We start from the raw sequence: 19,867 nt of genomic DNA, 5'->3' as shown, positions 1-19,867 counted from the left end.
TTATAAAAAGAACTTAGATTTTTCCAATGCTCTTCACAATAAAGAGGGGAAAGTGATGTGGCCAGCACGATGGCACAGTGGTTAGCACTGCCGCCTCACAGCGCCAGGGACCCGGGTTGAATTCCGACCTCGGGTGACTGTGTGGAGTTTGCAGATTCGCTCTGTGTCTGCGTGGGTTTCCTCCGGCTGCTCCAGTTGCCTCCCACTGTCCGAAGATGTGCAGGTTAGGGGAGTGGCTATGGAAAATTTCCCCTTAGTGTCCAAATCTTAGGTGCGGTGTGGTGAACCACTGTTAGTGTATTATATGTATTGTGGTAAACTGTTACTTTACTACATGTATTGTGGTGAACCACTGCCGGATGGCTCCGCCTGTGGCTCCTCCCCTCGGGCTCGGTATAAAGGTGGCTGACCTCCGGCCCTGCCCCCAGTTCGGGATCAGTGGCCAGGAGGCTTACTGTTTAGCTTATTAAAGCCACAGTTTTGTTCACTACTCATCTTGTGTTAATTGATGGCACATCATGTGGTTACGGGGATAGGGTGGGACGTGGGTCAAACTAGGGTGCTCTTTCGGAGAGTCGGTGTAGACTCCATGGGCCAAATGGCCTCCTTCAGCGCTGTAAGGATCCTATGATTTTATATCCTTTTAGCAGAAGGATGAAGAGGAAAAATGAAGAAGGTGGAATGGGAACATAGGGATGGTCAAAGAAAAGGTTTTTGAGGACGTTTGAAGATATCGGCTGCAGCGGGGTTAACAGGGATTTCCGGTGGTAATAGTCTCATAACTGAAAGAGTGACTACCGATGATAGAGTAGAGAAAGTGGAGTTGGAAGGGCGCCCGCCGACTCTCAAGCCGGTAATTTAGCCCATGAAGAGGCCAACTGAACGCAATTTTATGCGGCCCTTCTGCTTCTTTGGTCAGCAGGCTGGCCAACTGGCCAGGAGGCCTTTATGTTTTAGTTTCAACCTTGTTCCAGGGCGGGATGAAATGTCTGGGCTGAAATAAAGGTCGGGATTCTCCAGCCGCATCCGCGGCTCGCCCGTAGCATTCTTGCGGCGGGCGGGAAGGAAGAGTCCAGCACCAAATTTTTTTAAGTGCCTGGGGACTGAGGTTTGTGTTTGAATGCGCTGCCTAGACACACTTTGCAACGTCTGCCCATTGTAATTTATTTTGCACAGGTCTGCCGCTGCCTGAGACAGCTCCACAGCGGCTGTCCCCCCGAGGGAGTCCATGAGAAGTGCCAGTCCGCACCCTCCTTTCTCTCAGTGCCCGCCCTCCTCCTGCCCATCCGGCAGCGCTCAGCCTTTCTCCGAGCGCGGCTTCATGCTGGCTGCCGGTGAATTGGGCAGCGTGCAGTCACGTTCCAGGGCCAAACGCGGCTGGGAGCATGTTTCACGCCAGCTGCCGGCCTCACCAAGTGCTCGCGCCCGACAGGTAAAAAACTCAGGCGATAGAGTAAATGCAGCTATCTGGAGTCAGAATTTGATGTGACACCAGAATGAAGCAGAGCAGGACTCCGACTGGAGAGACTCTCACCCCCATGATTCACTTCAAGTTCGTTCATGCTTTAACATTGGATTTACACGCAAGCGGCTTTGACTTTTCAGATTTGTTCAGTGTGAATTCACCATGAGATGAGGGAGGCATTGCCGTGAGATGGGAAATGAGACAGGAATTTTAAAATCCGTTTGTTAAAGTGAGAGGAGTCAATGGAGTCATCATGCCTTTGTCTTTGTAACTCCCTCCCAACCTACAGTACCCACACCCTTTCCTCAGACTCTCTGATGCTCTTAGTCTAGCCTGTTGTCCACTCCTATCATTTCCCCACTTCTGGTAATTCCGTTTTCTGTAATCCAGGCTGCAGGCTCTGGAAGTCCCTCCTTCAATCCCCATTGCTCATCCACCCCTTGTTGTGTTTGGTCTTCTACGCCTTGCAAAGGAATCCACCAAACACCTCGACTTGTCCAAACCAGGATCTTTATTGAATCACGCGTGGTAAGATAGCGATCTGTTACAGAGCAAGTTATCATAGAGTTTCTTTGTACTCCTCTGGAACTACACCGAGCACGATTGCTCACCCGTATGTCTTGCTACCATCTCCTACAACCATCTATTGGTGGCCGGATGTGCCCCCACTTATATGGGAGTCCCTGGTCACATGGCCACGGTCTTTAGAACGCATGGTGTGTTTGCACCGCCACCTACTGGATGGAGGTCGCACACCATTCATCTGTGATATTGCCCACAGGCGTATCACCACACCCCTTACCTCTCCTTCAGGGTCCTCTATAAAGGTCACCTTTCCGACCAAGAATTTACACACTCCGCTAACATGGGGCTTAAATATCTTAGGCCAGCTCATTTGCACAACCCTCCAGACGCAGAATGGCAGTGACAGCGAAACTGTGGGGAGTGGAAAATCGCTGCAAATGAAACTTAAAAAGGGCAGCGCACACTTAAGGGGGGGTCAGTGTCACAAGGCGAGTGTTGACGAAAACTCTGAAAGCCAATTGAAAGACTCAGCCTGCTCACGCTCAGCTTTTTGCTTGGCTGAAGGTGTGCCGTTTGACTGACAAAAATGGAGGGAAGGGAAATCCCGCCCGAAACCGTGAAGTCACAGCTCGCTCGGCCTTTGCCTGCCCATTCCTGCACGTTAGGAGCACTTGTCCTTACAGCCAAGGCAACTGCTCCACATCAGCTCTCTGCTGACTCAGACCCCATCAGCACCTTCCCTCACATCTCCTGCCAGATAGGTGCAACAACGGGGTAACTGTTCCTGCCCCACCTGCTGCGGGAATCGTCGCGTGCGGGACGGACAATTTGACGGACCATTTAAAGGTTCACAGGGACTTCTGGTGGCGGCCATGGAGTGAGTGGTGGCACATTTGGTGGCTCCCGCCCAAGGTGGATGTTGTTGGTCCTTCCCCACCCACATGGGGATTTCTTTGAGGGCAAAAGGTGTGTGAGTGCCCAAGGAAGGTAATTCTGTTCTGGTGAGGCTGGTGTATGGATCAGAGCATGGGAAGTGCCACAAGCGAGAGCGGTTAGAGCAGGAAGGGTTTTGTTGTGCGCCACAGGTGATGGTGGCGGAGGGCAAGGGGGCCGCTCTGCCCGCCCAGTGGGCGACGGAGCGGCTGGTGGAGTTTTTGAATAACAAATTCCAGCAGCAGAGGAAAGAGGCTTTGGGGGATTTGGCCGAGGTGGTGGAGCCGCTCAGGGTGGCGATTGAGCGAGTGGCGCAGAGACAGGAGGCTCAGGGCCTGACGATCCAGTAGGTGAAGGAGTTGGTGGGCATGCACGAGGAGCAGATGGCCTCATTGGAGACGGAGTTGGCGATGGTTTTGGAGAGCCAGAAGAGGCTGAGAGAGAAATTGGAAGACCTTGAGGACGCTCCAGGAGTCAGAACCTGAGGATTGTTGGGATGCCAGAGGGCACCCCGGGAGCGGAGGCTGCCAGGTATGTGGCGAGCATGCGGAGAGGCTGATGGAGGAGGAGGCCTTATGACTGGTCCCTCGAGGTGGATCGGGCGTGCAGGGTGCTGGGGTGGAGGCCACAGGCGGGGGAGCCATCGAAGGAGATGGTGGTGACGTTGCATCGATTCTTAGACAAGGAAAAGATTCAGAAATGGGCGAGACAGACCGGAAGTGCAGCTGGGAAGGAGGTGCGGGTCTACCAGGACCTGGGTGCGGAGTTGACGAAGAGAAGGGCCAGGTTCAACTGGATAAAGGCTGCCCTCTTTAAGAAGGGAATGAAAATTGGGGTTTGTACCTTGCCCGCTTGTGGGTGACACATCAGAAGCAGGAGTTTTATTTTGACTCACCAGAGGAGCCTCTGATTTATGAGGGACCATGGACTGGGAGAAGCGTGAGGACATTGAACTTTGGAGATGAGCTTTTTGTTCATTATAAACTTTATGAGGTGGGCAGTTTGGGGTGGATTTCGATGGCGGGGGGGGCGGGGGGGGGGGTGACAATGGTGAGTATGCCTTTTGTTCTCTTCGTTTGTTGGTGGTTGGAAGGATTGGAGGGGAGGAGTGGACTGGAGGGCTGAGGGGAAGTCAGAGGCCTGACGCGGGGACCACCATGCTAACTGGGCGGGCTAGTTTTTAAAAAAAATGTTCATTCACAGTTTTTCCAACAAAAATTTTTCAACCAGTTAAACCTCCCCCACTGTAACAGAAAAAAAAAGACAAAAGGGCAAAACAAAACATAAACATATCAAGCAAACATAGTACAGAACTTATACAATGGGTTTCTCCCGCACATATTAATCCTCCCATATGTTTGTACAAATACTACCTGGGAAAACAGCCCTCCCCCACCCACCCAAATATTCCCCCCCCCGAAAGAAATACCCCCCCCACCCCCGGGGTTGCTGCTGCTGCTGACCGAGCTTCTTCTAGCGCTCCGCGAGATAGTCAAGGAACGGTTGCCACCGCCTGGAGAACCCCTGCGCAGACCCTCTCAGGGCAAACTTTATCCTCTCTAGCTTAATGAACCCTGCCATGTCATTTATTGGCTGCCCAATAATAACCCTCCAGATTCGGCAACGCCAGCCCTCCCTGTCCCTACTACGCTCCAGAAGCCCCCTCCTTACCCTCGGGGTCTTGTTTGCCCACACAAAGCCCATGATGCTCCTATCTACCCGCTTAAAAATGGCCTTGGTAATCCTAATAGGAAGGCACTGGAACACGAAAAGAAACCTCGGGAGGACCGTCATTTTAATTGACTGTACCCTGCCCGCTAGCGAGAGTGGCAACACATCCCATCGTTTGAAGTCCTCCTCCATCTGCTCCACCAGCCGCGTCAAATTAAGTTTGTGCAGAGCCCCCCAGCTCCTAGCTACCTGGATCCCCAAGTACCGAAAGCTCCTTTTCGCCCTCCTCAACGGTAGGTCGTCTATCCCTCTTCCCTGGTCCCCCGGATGCACCACAAAGAGCTCACTCTTCCCTACATTGGGCTTGAAGCCCGAGAAGTCCCCAAACTCTCTTAGGATCCGCATGGCCTCCACCATCCCCTCCACTGGATCCGCCACATACAGCAACACGTCATCTGTATACAGCGACACTCGATGCTCCTCTCCCCCTCGGACCACCCCCCTCCAGTTCCTGGACTCCCTTAATGCCATGGCCAAAGGCTCAATTGCTAATGCAAACAACAGGGGGGACGGGGGCACCCCTGCCTCGTCCCTCGATACAGCTGAAAATACTCCGACCTCCGCCGATTCGCAGCCACACTCACCACCGGGGTTCTATATAGAAGCTTAACCCAACTGATAAACCCCTCCCCAAACCCAAACCTCCGCAACACTTCCCAGAGATACTCCCACTCTACTCGGCCAAAGGCCTTCTCCGCGTCCATAGCTGCCACTACCTCCGCCTCTCCCTCCACCGAGGGCATCATAATCACATTGAGGAGCCTCCGCACATTGGTGTTTAGCTGCCTGCCCTTTATAAATCCCGTCTGGTCCTCATGAATCACCCCCGGGACCCAGTCCTCAATTCTCATAGCCAGCACTTTTGCCAGCAGCTTAGCGTCCACATTGAGGAGCAAAATCGGTCTATGTGACCCACATTGCAGTGGGTCCTTGTCCCGCTTCAGGATCAAAGAAATCAGCGCTCCGGACATTGTCGGGGGCAGGGTCCCCCCCTCCCTTGCCTCATTGAAAGTCCTCACCAGCAACGGGGTTAACAGGTCCGCAAACTTCCTGTAAAACCGGGAACCCACTCGGCCCCGGGGCCTTCCCCGCCTGCATGCTCCCCAGTCCTTTAACCAGCTCCTCCAACTCAATTGGCGCCCCCAAACCAGCCACCTCCTGCTCCTCCACCCTCGGGAACCTCAGTTGATCAAGAAACCTTTGCATCCCCTCTTCCCCCGCTGGGGGCTGAGATCTGTACAGTTCCTCATAGAAGTCCTTAAATGCCTCATTTACTTTCACCGCACTCCGCACCGTAGTTCCCCTGCTATCCTTGACTCCACCTATCTCCCTCGCTGCCATCCTCTTACAGAGCTGATGTGCCAGCATCCAGCTCGCCTTCTCCCCATACTCGTACGTGGCCCCCTGTGCCTTCCTCCACTGTGCCTCTGCCTTCCCCATGGTCAACAGGTCGAATTCCGTCTGGAGACTTCGCCGCTCCCTAAGTAGTCCCCCCTCGGGGGCCTCTGCATATCTCCTGTCCACCCTTAGGATCTCTCCCACTAACCTCTCCCTTTCCCTGCCCTCTCTCTTCTCCCTGTGAGCCCTGATGGAGATTAACTCTCCCCTGACCACCGCCTTCAGCGCCTCCCACACTACCCCCACCTGCACCTCACCATTGTCGTTGGCCTCCAAATGCACCCCCGCACCCTCCCGCACACCTCCTCATCCGCCAGTAATCCCACATCCAGACGCCACAGCGGGCGTTGGTCCCTCTCCTCTCCTAACTCCAGCTCCACCCAGTGCGGGACGTGGTCTGAGATGGCTATGGCTGAGTACTCCGTTCCCTCCACTTTCGGAATCAGCGCCCTGCTCCAAACAAAAAAATCTATCCGGGAGTAGGCTCTGTGTACGTGTGAAAAAAAAGAAAATTCCCTGGCCAGGGGCCTAGCAAATCTCCACTGATCTACTCCCCCCATCTGGTCCATAAACCCCCTGAGCACCTTGGCCGCAGCCGGCCTCTTCCCCGTCCTAGATCTGGAGCGATCTAATGCTGGGTCCAGCACCGTGTTGAAATCCTCCCCCATTATCAAGCTTCCTGCCTCCAGGTCCAGAATCCGACCCAGCATGCGCTTCATAAACCCGGCATCATCCCAGTTCGGGGCATATACGTTTACCAGTACCACCCACACCCCCTGCAACCTACCGTTCACCATCACGTATCGACCTCCCTTATCCACTACAATATTCCTGGCTTCAAACGACACCCGCTTCCCCACCAGTATTGCCACCCCTCTGTTCTTTGCATCCAGCCCCGAATGGAATACCTGTCCTACCCATCCCTTTCATAACCTGGCCTGGTCTGCCACCTTCAAATGTGTCTCCTGAAGCATGACCACGTCTGCCTTCAGTCCCTTTAAGTGCGCGAACACTCGGGCCCTCTTAATCGGCCCATTCAGGCCCCTCACATTCCAAGTTATCAGCCGGATTGGGGGGCTTCCCCCCGGATTGGGGGGTAGGTATGTGATAGTCAGTGGGAAGTTGGAGGGAATGCTGGTTGTCTTGGTAACTGTCGATACCCCAAATCAGGATCACGTGGACCTTTGAGGCAAGGGTTGGGGAGGATTCCGGATCTGGACATGCACCGGTTGATTATGGGGGATGATTTTGGTACGGTCATCGACCTGGGTCTGGACCGGTCGAGTCCTAACTCGTCGAGGGTGTCAGCAGTGGCTCGGGAGCTGAGGAGTTTCATGGACGGAATGGGGGGGTGGGGGGGAGGGGGGTGATGCCGCCGGACCCTTGGAGGTTTGGGTGGCTGAGGGCGAAGGATTTTCATATTTCTCCTATGTGTACACTGGGTAAATTCCTGGATCAATTATTTGTGCTGGATAAGGAGCTGCTGGCAGGGGTGGCCATCTCGGAGTATTCGCGATTGTGGTTTCTGACCATGTGCCGCATTGGGTGGATGGCGTGGCCCGGTACCGCAGTGGTTAGCACTGTTGCTTCACAGCTCTAGGGGTCCCGCGTTCGATTCCCGGCTCGGGTCACTGTCTGTGCAGAGTCTGCGCATTTTCCCCGCGTCTGTGTGGGTTTCCTCCGGGTGCTCCGGTTTCCTCCCACAGTCCCAAAGACGTGCAGGTTAGGTGGATTGGCCATGATAAATTGCCCTTAGTGTCCAAAAAGGTTGGGTGAGGTTACTGGGTTATGGGGATAGGTTGAAAGTATGGGCTTAAATGGGATGTTCTGTCAATGGGCTGGTGCAGACTTGATGCGCCGAATGGCCTCGTTTTGCACTGTAAATTCTATGATTCTCCCTCCGAGAACTGAACAGGCGCCGGATTGTGGCGACTGGGGGATTTTCATAGTAACTTCATTGTAGTGTTATTGTAAAGCTACTTGTGACAATGATAAAGATTATTATTATTTACGGGTGGTTCAGGAGGAGGCCCAATGGCCGCAGTGGAGGCTAGATATAAATGATTTGGAGGAAAATGTAACTGGTCTGATTAGTAAGTTTGCAGACGACACAAAGGTTAGTGGAATTGCAGATAGCGATGAGGACTATCAGAAGATACAGCAGGATTTAGATTGTTTGGAGACTTGGGCGGAGAGATGGCAGATGGAGTTTAATCCGGACAAATGTGAGGTAATGCATTTTGGAAGGTCTAATGCAGGTAGGGAATATACAGTGAATGGTAGAACCCTCAAGAGTATTGAAAGTCAGAGAGATCTTGGTGTACAGGTCCACAGGTCACTGAAAGGGGCAACACAGGTGGAGAAGGTAGTCAAGAAGGCATACGGCATGCTTGCCTTTATTGGCCGGGGCATTGAGTATAAGAATTGGCAAGTCATGTTGCAGCTGTATAGAACCTTAGTTAGGCCACACTTGGAGTATAGTGTTCAATTCTGGTCGCCACACTACCAGAAGGATGTGGAGGCTTTAGAGAGGGTGCAGAAGAGATTTACCAGAATGTTGCCTGGTATGGAGGGCATTAGCTATGAGGAGCGGTTGAATAAATTCGGTTTGTTCTCACTGGAACGACGGAGGTTGAGGGGCGACCTGATAGAGGTCTACAAAATTATGAGGGGCATAGACAGAGTGGATAGTCAGAGGCTTTTCCCCAGGGTACAGGGGTCAGTTACTAGGGGGCATAGGTTTAAGGTGAGAGGGGTAAGGTTTAGAGTAGATGTACGAGGCAAGTTTTTTACACAGAGGGTAGTGAGTGCCTGGAACTCGCTACCGGAGGAGGTGGTGGAAGCAGGGACGATAGTGACATTTAAGGGGCATCTTGACAAATACATGAATAGGATGTGAATAGAGGGATACGGATTCAGGAAGTGTAGAAGATTGTAGTTTAGTCGGGCAGCATGGTCGGCACGGGCTTGGAGGGCCGAAGGGCCTGTTCCTGTGCTGTACATTTCTTTGTTCTTTGTTCTAGATGTGGGGCTGTTGGCAGATGAGGAGGTGTGTGAGCGGGTGAGAGCTGCCATTCAGGGTTATGTGGAAGTGAACGACACGGGGGGAGGTCACAGGCGCCACGCTGTGGGAGGTACACAAGGCTGCAGTTGTGGGGGAAATTATTTCCATTCGGGTGCACAGGGAGAGGGTGGAGTGGGAGGAGAGAGCAAGGCTGGTCGATGAGATTCTGAGGGTGGACTGGAGGTACTTGGTGATGCCAGGGAGGTACTTGGTGGCGCCAGGGAAGGGGTTGTTGAAAGGCAGAGGCTTCAGAAGGAGTTTGGGTTAGTGTCTACGGGGGAGGCGGTGGGGCAGTTACGGAGGACCTGAGAGGCGTGTCGGATGCGCGCCCATCGGTTGAAGAAGCAGGCAGCAGAGAGGCAGATTGGTAGGGTGAGGGACGAGAGGAGTCAGGTGGTAATGGACCCGGAGGGGCTCAATTGGTCATTTGAAGCCTTTTATAGGAGGCTGCACGAGTCGGAACCCCCGATGGGGGAAGAGGAGATACGGCTGTTCCTGGATGTGTTGGAGTTTCCGAAGGTGGAGGAGGAGCGGATTCAGGGCCTGGGGGACCCGATAGGGCAGAGGAAGGTGATGGATGGCATGGGTGCGATGCAGACAGGGAAGGCCCCGAGGCCGGACGAGTTCCCAGTAGAGCTAATAAAAGGGTCGGAGCTGGGCCACTGCTGGTGAGTATGTATAATGAGGCGAGGGAGAAGGGGGAATGTCCCCCCCACAAAGAATAAGGACCCGGAGCAGTGTGGGTCATATCGCCCGATATCGCTATTGAATGTTGATGCCAAGCTGTTGGCGAAGGTGCTTGCATCGCGGATTGAGGACTGTGTGCCCGGGGTGATGGGGAGGACCAGACGGGTTTTGTAAAGGGAAGGCAGTTAAAGTGATTATGACTACCTCGGAGGGCCAGGAGGTAGAAGCAGTGGTGGGGATGGAAGCGGAGAAGACTTTTGATTGGGTGGAGTGGGCGTATTTGTTTGAGGTGCTGGGGTGGTTTGGGTCCGGGCAGGGGTTTGTGGATTGGGTCCGGCTGCTGTATAAGGCACTGGTGGCGAGTGTGCAGAGGGACCTGGGTGTGCTGGTGCACGAGTCGCAAAAAGTTGGTGTGCAGGTGCAACAGGTGATTAAGAAGGCTAATCGAGTTTTGTCTTTCATTGCTAGAGGGATGGGGTTCAAGACTAGTAAGGTTATGCTGCAATTGTATAGGGTGTTGGTGAGGCCGCATCTGGAGTATTGTGTTCAGTTTTGGTCTCCTTACCTGAGAAAGGACATATTGGCACTGGAGGGAGTGCAGAGGAGATTCACTAGGTTGATCCCAGAGTTGAGGGGATTAGATTATGACGAGAAGTTGAGTAGACTGGGACTGTACTCATTGGAGTTTAGAAGGATGAGGGGGGATCTTATTGAGACATATAAAATTATGAAGGGAATAGATAGGATAGATGCGGGCAGGTTGTTTCCACTGGTCGGGGAAAGCAGAACTAGGGGGCATAGCCTCAAAATAAGGGGAGGTAGATTTAGGACGGAGTGTAGGAGGAACTTCTTCACCCAAAGGGTTGTGAATCTCTGGAATTCCTTGCCCTGGAAGGAGTTGAGGCTCCTTCTTTAAACGTTTTCAAGAAAAAGATAGATACCTTTCTAAAGAATAAAGGGATTCGGGGATATGGTGTACGGGCCGGAGAGTGGAGCTGAGTCCACAAAGATCAGCCATGGTCTCATTAAATGGCGGAGCAGACTCGAGGGGCCAGATGGCCTACTCCTGTTCCTAGTTCTTATGTTCTTATGAGTTTGGGGTACTTTGGTCTAGACCGTGGGACGAGACAGTGGTGCCCAAACTCCCTGTTGCTTTTTACTTTGGTGATAGAGCCATTGCCAATGGTGCTTAGGGCGTCGAGGGATTGGAGAAGGATTGACCAGGGGGGGGGGGGGGGGGGGTGCTGAGCCTAGGGTTTCGGGGTGGGGGCATTATCAAATATGATAAATTATTATTGGGTGGCGAATATTGTGATGGTGAGGAAGCGGGCTGTGGAGGAGGGGTCGGTTTGGGGGCGAGGGGGGGGGAGTCGGCATCGTGTAGGGGAACGACTTTGAGGGTATTCTTGTCGCCTTTGCCTTTCTCGCCGGCCAGGTACTCCATGAGCCCAGTGGAGGCGTCGGCGTTAAAGGTGTGGGGGCAGACTTCCGGGTGCGGCGATGACCAGCTAAGTCGCACGTTTCGGTAGCTCCCGGTGGAACGGACTTTTGGGCTCTTAATAGGACTCCCAACGGCAATTTTAACGGCTAAAAACACTGTGTGGTAAACCAGATGGGAATCCCCCCTGGATACGGATGGAAAAAGGAGAGGAAAGCGGCCGGATTGCGGAGGGTCCTCTAGAGCAGCGGCAAGGAAGGCAAGCACAAAGCAAGATGGCGTCGGAAGGTGGCCGTTTGGTATGGGGCCCTGACCAACAAGAGTTCCTGCGGCTCTGTGTGGAAGAACTAAAAAAGGAGATGAAGAAGGAGCTGCTGGCCCTGATATTACAGGTGATTGAAGGGCTAAAGGAGGAGCAAAAGGCCCAGGAGCAGGAGCTTCGGGTCGTGAAGGCAAAGGCCGCTGAAAATGAAGACGAAATACAGGGCCTGGTGGTGAAGACAGAGATGCACGAGGCACAACACAAAAGGTGTGTGGAAAGGCTGGAGGTGCTGGAGAATAATGCGAGGAGGAAGAATTTAAGGATTCTTGGTCTTCCCGAAGGCGCAGAAGGGGCAGACGTCGGGGCATATGTGAGCACGATGCTTCACTCGTTAATGGGATCGGAGGCCCCGACGGGCCCGTTGGAGGTGGAGGGAGCTTATCGAGTTATGGCGCGAAGACCGAGGGCTGGAGAAATACCTCGAGCCATAGTGGTGAGATTTCTCCGCTATAATGACAGAGAGATGGTCCTCAGATGGGCGAAGAAAACTCGGAGCTGTAGGTGGGAGAACGCGGTGATCCGCATATATCAAGATTGGAGTGCGGAGGTGGCGAGAAGGAGGGCAAGTTTTAATCGGGCTAAGGCGGTGCTTCACAAAAGGAAGGTCAAATTCGGAATGTTGCAGCCGGCAAGATTGTGGGTCACACACCAAGGGAAGCACCACTACTTTGAGACAGCAGAAGAGGCGTGGACATTTATTGCGGACGGGAAGCTGGAATAGGCGGGCAAGAAAAAGAACGTTTGGGACAAAGTGGTGGGGTGTTTACGTGGGGTGAAGGGGGGAAAAAGGGGGAGGGAATGATTTTTAAAGTTGTTAATCTTGCGACCCTGTAACTTTTCTCTCTTCCCCATGTTGTGGGGGAGGGGGGGAGGGAGGATGAGGAACAGTGGGCGCCGGTCATTAGGGGCGGGGCCAAGTGGGAAACGCGGGCTTTGTTCCCGCGCTATGGTAATCATGGCGGGAACAGGGAAGCAGAAAGGAGGGGGCCTCGCACCGTGGGGGCCGAGGTCACGGGGGGAAGCCGAGGTCAGCCAGAGTTTGCTGACTTCTGGGAGTAACATGGGGGGTGCAACTACGCTAGAAAGGGATCTAGCGGGGGGGGGGGGGGGGGGGGGGTTGGGGGTTAACTGGGTTGCTGCTGCTGGGGAGAAGGGGGAGCTGGTACGGGGTGGGGTGGTCGAGGCGGGAGGGCACCGTCGGGGGGATATACGGGTACGTGGGAACCGGGTGAGGAGCTGGATTAAAAAAAGGGGATGGCTAGTCGACAAGGGGGGGGGGGGCGGGGGGTAAAGAGCCCCCCAACCCGGCTGATCACGTGGAATGTGAGAGGGCTGAACGGGCCGATTAAAAGGGCACGGGTACTCGCACACCTAAAGAAATTAAAGGCAGATGTGGTTATGCTGCAGGAGACGCATTTGAAACTGATAGACCAGGTCAGACTACGCAAAGGATGTGTGGGGCAGGTGTTTCATTCGGGGTTAGATGCAAAGAACAGGGGGGTGGCTATATTAGTGGGGAAACGGGTACTGTTTGAGGCAAAGACCATAGTGGCGGATAGTGGGGGTAGATACGTGATGGTGATTGCAAGGGGAGGCGGTGGTTCTAGTGAACGTATATGCCCCGAACTGGGATGATGCAAATTTTATGAGGCGTATGTTGGGACGTATCCCGGACCTAGAGGCGGGAAAGTTGGTAATGGGGGGAGACTTCAATACGGTGCTGGACCCAGGGCTGGACAGATCGAGGTCCAGAACCGGGAGGAGGCCGGCTGCAGCTAGGGTGCTCAAGGATTTCATGGAGCAGATGGGAGGAGTAGACCCCTGGAGATTTAGCAGGCCAAGTAGTAAGGAGTTCTCGTTTTTCTCCTATGTTCATAAAGTATATTCACGGATAGACTTTTTTGTTTTGGGAAGGGCATTGATCCCGAAGGTGACAGGGACGGAGTACACGGCCATAGCTATCTCGGACCACGCTCCACATTGGGTGGACCGGGAGATAGGAGAGGAAAAAGAACAGCATCCACCCTGGAGAATGGACATGGGATTATTGGCGGATGAGGGGGTATGCTTAAGGGTGAGGGGGTGTATTGAAAGGTACTTGGAGCTTAATGACAATGGGGAGGTTCAGGTGGGAGTGGTCTGGGAGGCGTTGAAGGCAGTGGTTAGAGGGGAGCTGATATCTATCAGGGCACATAAAGGAAAGCAGGAGGGTAGGGAAAGGGAGCGGTTGCTGAAAGAACTTTTGAGGGTGGACAGACAATATTCGGAGGCACCGGAGGAGGGACTGTACAGGGAAAGACAAAGGCTACATGTAGAATTTGACTTGTTGACTACGGGTAAGGCAGAGGCACAATGGAGGAGGGCACAGGGTGTACAGTATGAATATGGGGAGAAGGCGAGCCGGTTGCTGGCCCACCAACTGAGGAAGAGGGGAGCAGCGAGGGAGATAGGGGGGGGTGAGAGATGAGGAGGGAGAGATGGAGCGGGGAGCGGAGAGAGTGAATGGGGTGTTCAAGGCATTCTACAAAAGATTATATAAAGCTCAGCCCCCAGAAGGGAAGGAGAGAATGATGTGCTTTCTGGATCAGCTGGAATTCCCTAAGGTGGAGGAACAGGAGAGGGCGGGACTGGGAGCACAGATTGAGATGGAGGAGGTAGTAAAAGGGATTGGGAACATGCAGGCGGGGAAGGCCCCGGGACCAGACGGATTCCCGGTGGAATTTTATAGGAAGTATATGGACTTGCTGGCCCCGCTTTTGACGAGAACCTTTAATGAGGCTAGGGAAAGGGGGCAGCTGCCCCCGACTATGTCAGAGGCAACGATATCGCTCCTCTTAAAGAAGGAAAAAGACCCGCTGCAATGCGGGTCCGATAGGCCCATTTCCCTTTTAAACGTGGATGCTAAGATTCTGGCCAAGGTGATGGCGACGAGGATAGAGGACTGTGTCCCGGGTGTCATGATATTCAAACACACACATCATGATAGACACACCAACAGACAAATCAGAACACACAACACCACAACCAATGACAAAAAGATATAAAAGCACAGACACAACCCCTGGTGGTCAGAAAGAGCGGCAGGGGAGAACCAGGACACAGCCATAGCCGGGGACACTCAGGGAGACAGCACGTGCAGAGTATCCAGAACGAACTGTATTATAAGAGTTATAATAAAATAGAGTTGTACCACATACAACTGTGTTGGCTCATCTGTGCACCAGAGCACCCAACACCACATGGTACAGGAGTGGATCGATACCTGCCGGCATACATCCAGTGTACAGAGACAACCAGCAGTGCCCAGGCATAATGCAAGAGCTCCCGGTTCCGCAGGCGCTCCAGTGCGACGGCGACCTCCACGAAAACTGGCGGCGATTCCGGCAAATGTTCGAGTTGTTCCTGGCGGCAGCTGAACTCCAAGACCTGGATGACAAGGAAAAAATTGAATTTCTCCTCATCGTCGCCGGTGCAAGGGCAAGAGCAATGTTCAGAAGGTTCAGGTTCTTCAGGAGGCAGCAAAGGCACGATTACCAGGCAGTCATGGGCAAATTCGCCAAGTACTGTGAAGAATACGCAATCCAATGGGGACTTAAAGGTAAGACAAGCTGCAGTACTCACCTCGTGGCTGGGATCCCGGAGCCCGAGGTCCAGGGCCTGAGAGAAGGCTGGGTCGAGGTCGGCGGCCATCTTGCTAAAGGTATAACGCTAGCACAGTTGCGCGAGAAGTGCGCAGAACCGGAAGTTTCGTATGCGCATGCGCAATATGGTGCGCATCCGCAGTTAAGAAAATGGCCATCGGTAAAGGAACAGCGATCTGAGCATGCGCAGTCGCTTCCTACGTGCTACATACCGAGCGTCAGGATGTCAGAGGCCCCAGACTGCACCAATTTAAAATGGAAATGTCCCAAATCCAATTTAAAAGGGAAACGTCCCAAATCAAAAAAACAAAAATCTGTTAAAGCTGTAAAACAACCTTCCCTCACCTGGAATGACAGCGCAGTGCCGCAAATTGACCCAGGAGATGAATTTTACCTCCGAAGAACCCTCCGACAAGCAGTTACCTACGCACAAGCCAATGATTCCGACCTTGAATACTTCGATGACGATTTTTACAGTGTTTCCGGACCTCGCGAGCCCAATGATAGCTCCGTGGTCCTATATGACTATGACTCGGACGAACCTTTCGTGGTGCACATTGGCGGCCCCCATACTGAATCCGACGCAGATGCGGATTCATTTTTCGGATTTGAGGATCTTCAACCCAGCAGATATGACGTTCCAACTTATCAGTACCGGATGATGCTGCGGCCTGACATTACCAGACGGGGAGCGGTGCAAGCACACGGAGGGTGCCCTGCTGCCACACAGAGCGTGGTCCACGTCCCGCTCAACGTTCCCGACTCTATGAAAGAGGACATGCAAGACTCCAGAGTGCAGTCCTCGCATGAACCAGTGTGACCACAAATCTCCACAGCTGAACCGGCTTGAGGACCAGCCCATTCTTGAGGCGGTCACCCACTAGACTGGACTTATAACGCTGTTAATACGTTCAAAAAGTCAAACACTTCTGTATTATAACCTGTTGTTGTTTATTGTTCCAGATATCGTCTGACCGGACCAATGTTCAAGTTTTTTTTTTCTCTCGCATCCAAGTTTTGTTATGGTACAACCTTGTTAGTGTGACGCACCCGACATCGCCCCATGTAAATAGTTACGTCATAAACACACGCTGTACACAACACAAACGCACACTCTTAGATGCACTCACGACACAATTGTATTTATAACCACGTAGGCACTTGTCTTTGTAAAAAAGGGGGATGTCATGATATTCAAACACACACATCATGATAGACACACCAACAGACAAATCAGAATACACAACACCACAACCAATGACAAAAAGATATAAAAGCACAGACACAACCCCTGGTGGTCAGAAAGAGCGGCAGGGGAGAACCAGGACACAGCCATAGCCGGGGACACTCAGGGAGACAGCACGTGCAGAGTATCCAGAACGAACTGTATTATAAGAGTTATAATAAAATAGAGTTGTACCACATACAACTGTGTTGGCTCATCTGTGCACCAGAGCACCCAACACCACACCGGGGGTGGTCCATGAGGACCAAACCGGGTTTGTGAAGGGGAGACAGCTGAACACGAACATACGGAGGTTGCTAGGGGTAATGGTGATGCCCCCGCCAGAAGGGGAAGCGGAGATAGTGGTGGCGATGGATGCCGAGAAAGCATTCGACAGAGTGGAGTGGGATCATCTGTGGGAGGTGCTGAGGAGATTTGGCTTTGGAGATGGGTATATCGGATGGGTACAGTTGCTGTATAAGGCCCCGATGGCGAGTGTGGTCACGAATGGACGGAGGTCTGATTATTTCCGGCTTCACAGAGGGACGGGGCAGGGGTGTCCCCTATCTCCGTTATTGTTTGCATTGGCGATTGAGCCCCTGGCCATAGCACTGAGGGGTTCCAGGAAGTGGAGGGGAGTGTTTAGGGGAGGAGAAGAACACCGGGTATCTTTGTATGCGGACGATTTGTTGTTGTATGTTGCGGACCCGGTGGAGGGGATGCCAGAGATAATGCGGATACTTGGGGAGTTTGGGGATTTTTCGGGGTACAAATTGAACATGAGGAAAAGTGAGTTGTTTGTGGTGCATCCGGGGGAGCAGAGCAGGGAAATAGAGGATTTACCGCTGAGGAAGGTAACAAGAGACTTCCGGTACTTAGGGATTCAGATAGCCAAGAATTGGGGCACCTTACACCGGCTTAATTTAACACGATTGGTGGAACAGATGGAGGAGGATTTCAAGAGATGGGACATGGTGTCCCTGTCACTGGTGGGGAGGGTGCAGGCGGTTAAAATGGTGGTTCTCCCGAGATTCCTCTTTGTGTTTCAGTGCCTCCCGGTGATGGTCACGAAGGCTTTTTTTAAGAGAATTGAGAAAAGTATTTTGAGTTTTGTGTGGGCCGGGAAGACCCGAGAGTGAGGAGGGGGTTCTTGCAGCGTAGTAGAGATAGGGGGGGGTTGGCACTACCGAGCCTAAATGATTATTACTGGACCGCCAATATCTCAATGGTGTGTAAGTGGATGGGAGAAGGGGAGGGAGCGGCGTGGAAGAGATTGGAGAGGGCGTCCTGCAAGGGGACCAGCCTACAAGCAATGGTGACGGCACCGTTGCCGTTCTCACCGAAGAAATACACCACAAGCCCAGTGGTGGTGGCTACATTGAAAATTTGGGGGCAGTGGAGACGGCATAGGGGAAGGACGGGAGCCTCGGTGCGGTCCCCGATAAGAAATAACCATAGGTTTGTTCCGGGGAGAATGGATGGGGGATTTGGAGTATGGCAAAGAGCTGGGGTAGTACAACTGAGAGATCTGTTCCTGGATGGGACGTTTGCAAGTATGGGAGCGCTGACGGAAAAGTATGGGTTGCCCCAAGGGAATGCATTTAGGTATATGCAACTGAGGGCGTTGGCGAGGCAACAGGTGAGGGAATTCCCGCAGCTTCCGACGCAGGAGGTGCAGGACAGAGTGATCTCAGAGACATGGGTGGGGGATGGTAGGGTGTCGGATATATATAGGGAAATGAGGGACGAGGGGGAGATCATGATAGATGAGCTGAAAGGGAAATGGGAGGAAGAGTTGGGTGAAGAGATCGAAGAGGGGCTATGGGCTGATGCCCTACGTAGGGTAAACTCGTCGTTCTCGTGTGCCAGGCTAAGCTTGATACAATTTAAGGTTTTACACAGGGCGCATATGACTTGAGCACGGCTCAGTAAATTTTTTGGGGTAGAGGATAGGTGTGGGAGATGCTCGAGAAGCCCAGCGAATCACACCCACATGTTCTGGTCATGTCCGGCACTACAGGGGTTCTGGGTAGGGGTGGCGAAGGTGCTTTCGAAGGTGGTGGGGGTCCGGGTCGAGCCAAGCTGGGGGTTGGCTATATTCGGGGTCGCAGAAGAGCCGGGAGTACAGGAGGCGAGAGAGGCTGATGTTTTGGCCTTTGCGTCCCTAGTAGCCCGGCGCAGGATATTGCTTATGTGGAAGGAAGCCAAACCCCCGGGTGTGGAGACCTGGATAAATGACATGGCAGGGTTTATAAAGCTAGAACGGATCAAGTTCGTATTAAGGGGTTCGGCTCAGGGGTTCACCAGGCGGTGGCAACCGTTTGTCAACTACCTCACAGAACGATAGAGGGAATGGAAAAGAAAGAAGGCAACCGCAGCAACCCAGGGGGGAGGCGGGGGGGGGGGGGGGGGGGTGGGGTGGTGGTGGGGGGGGGGGGGGGGGGGGGGGGGGAGGACCCAGGCGGGCTCTCAGGGATGTTATTGTATATGTATAGGCATTTGTTTTAGGTAATGTATATTGGACTGTTAGATTGTACTTTTGGAGAGTAACTATTTTTAATAAGGCAGTTGCCATTTAGTTTTTGTTTATATATTATTTATTTATTTGTTTAAAACTGGCCACTGTTATTTATATTGTTTTATTGTTGTTAAAAAGAAAAACTGTGTACTGTTATGTTTGGCCAAAAAATCTTGAATAAAATATATTTTTTTAAAAAAAGGGGTGGGGGCAGTGGGCTGGAGGGCATGTCGTTGTGGGCACTGATCTGTGACAATCATAGGTTTGTGCTGAGGGGGTTGAACGCGAGGTTCTGGGGGTGGCGGCAGGTGGGGATTGAGTATTTCAGGGACTTGTTTATAGGGGGGAAATCCACGGGGCTGGAGGGGTTGGAGGAATTGTATGAGCTGCCCAAGGGGAATTTAGATACCTGCAGGTCAGGGATTCTGTGAGGAGAAAAATGCCGTCCTTCCGGGTGTTGCTAGGCAAGCTGTTATTGGAGGATGAGATAGGGGAGGTGAGGTGTCGGACATTTATAAGGAATTGGTGTAGAGGAAAGGCAAGTTAACCGCAAGTGGGAGGAGGAGCTGGGAAGGGAGGTACGGCTGGGACATGGGCAGAGGCCTTGCGGAGGGTGCGAGATTGAGCCTCATCCAGTTTAAAGTGGTACATAGGGCCCACGTGATGGTGGTGACAATGAGGACGTTTTTGCGGGGGGTGGAGGGTGGATGTGGGCGGCGCGCGGAAGGAGGGGGGCTCGCGAACCACGTCCACATGTTCTGGGTGTGTCCGAGTCTGAGGGCGTTCTGCCAGAGGTTCTCGGACGTGATGTCCGAGGTGCTGGGTGTGAGGGTGGTCCCGAGTCCAGAGGTGGCGATATTTGGTGTGTTGGAAGACCCAGGAGTCCAGGAGGGAAGAGAGGCCCATGTATTGGCCTATGC

The 19,867-nt window shown here is 53.0% G+C and overlaps 1 protein-coding gene across 1 annotated transcript in view; it reads left to right on the top strand.

Moving 5' to 3' along the window:
* The window catches only part of agbl1 (AGBL carboxypeptidase 1), a 338,874-nt gene that overhangs the window by 52,377 nt on the left and 266,630 nt on the right, over nucleotides 1-19,867 (top strand). The gene's annotated exons all lie outside the window — the stretch shown is intronic.

This window comes from Scyliorhinus torazame, chromosome 12, assembly GCF_047496885.1.
Source record: "Scyliorhinus torazame isolate Kashiwa2021f chromosome 12, sScyTor2.1, whole genome shotgun sequence".
Classification (NCBI taxonomy): domain Eukaryota; kingdom Metazoa; phylum Chordata; class Chondrichthyes; order Carcharhiniformes; family Scyliorhinidae; genus Scyliorhinus; species Scyliorhinus torazame.
The sequence above is the reverse complement of the archived record's forward strand: the minus strand, read 5'-3'. Positions and strand labels throughout refer to the sequence as shown.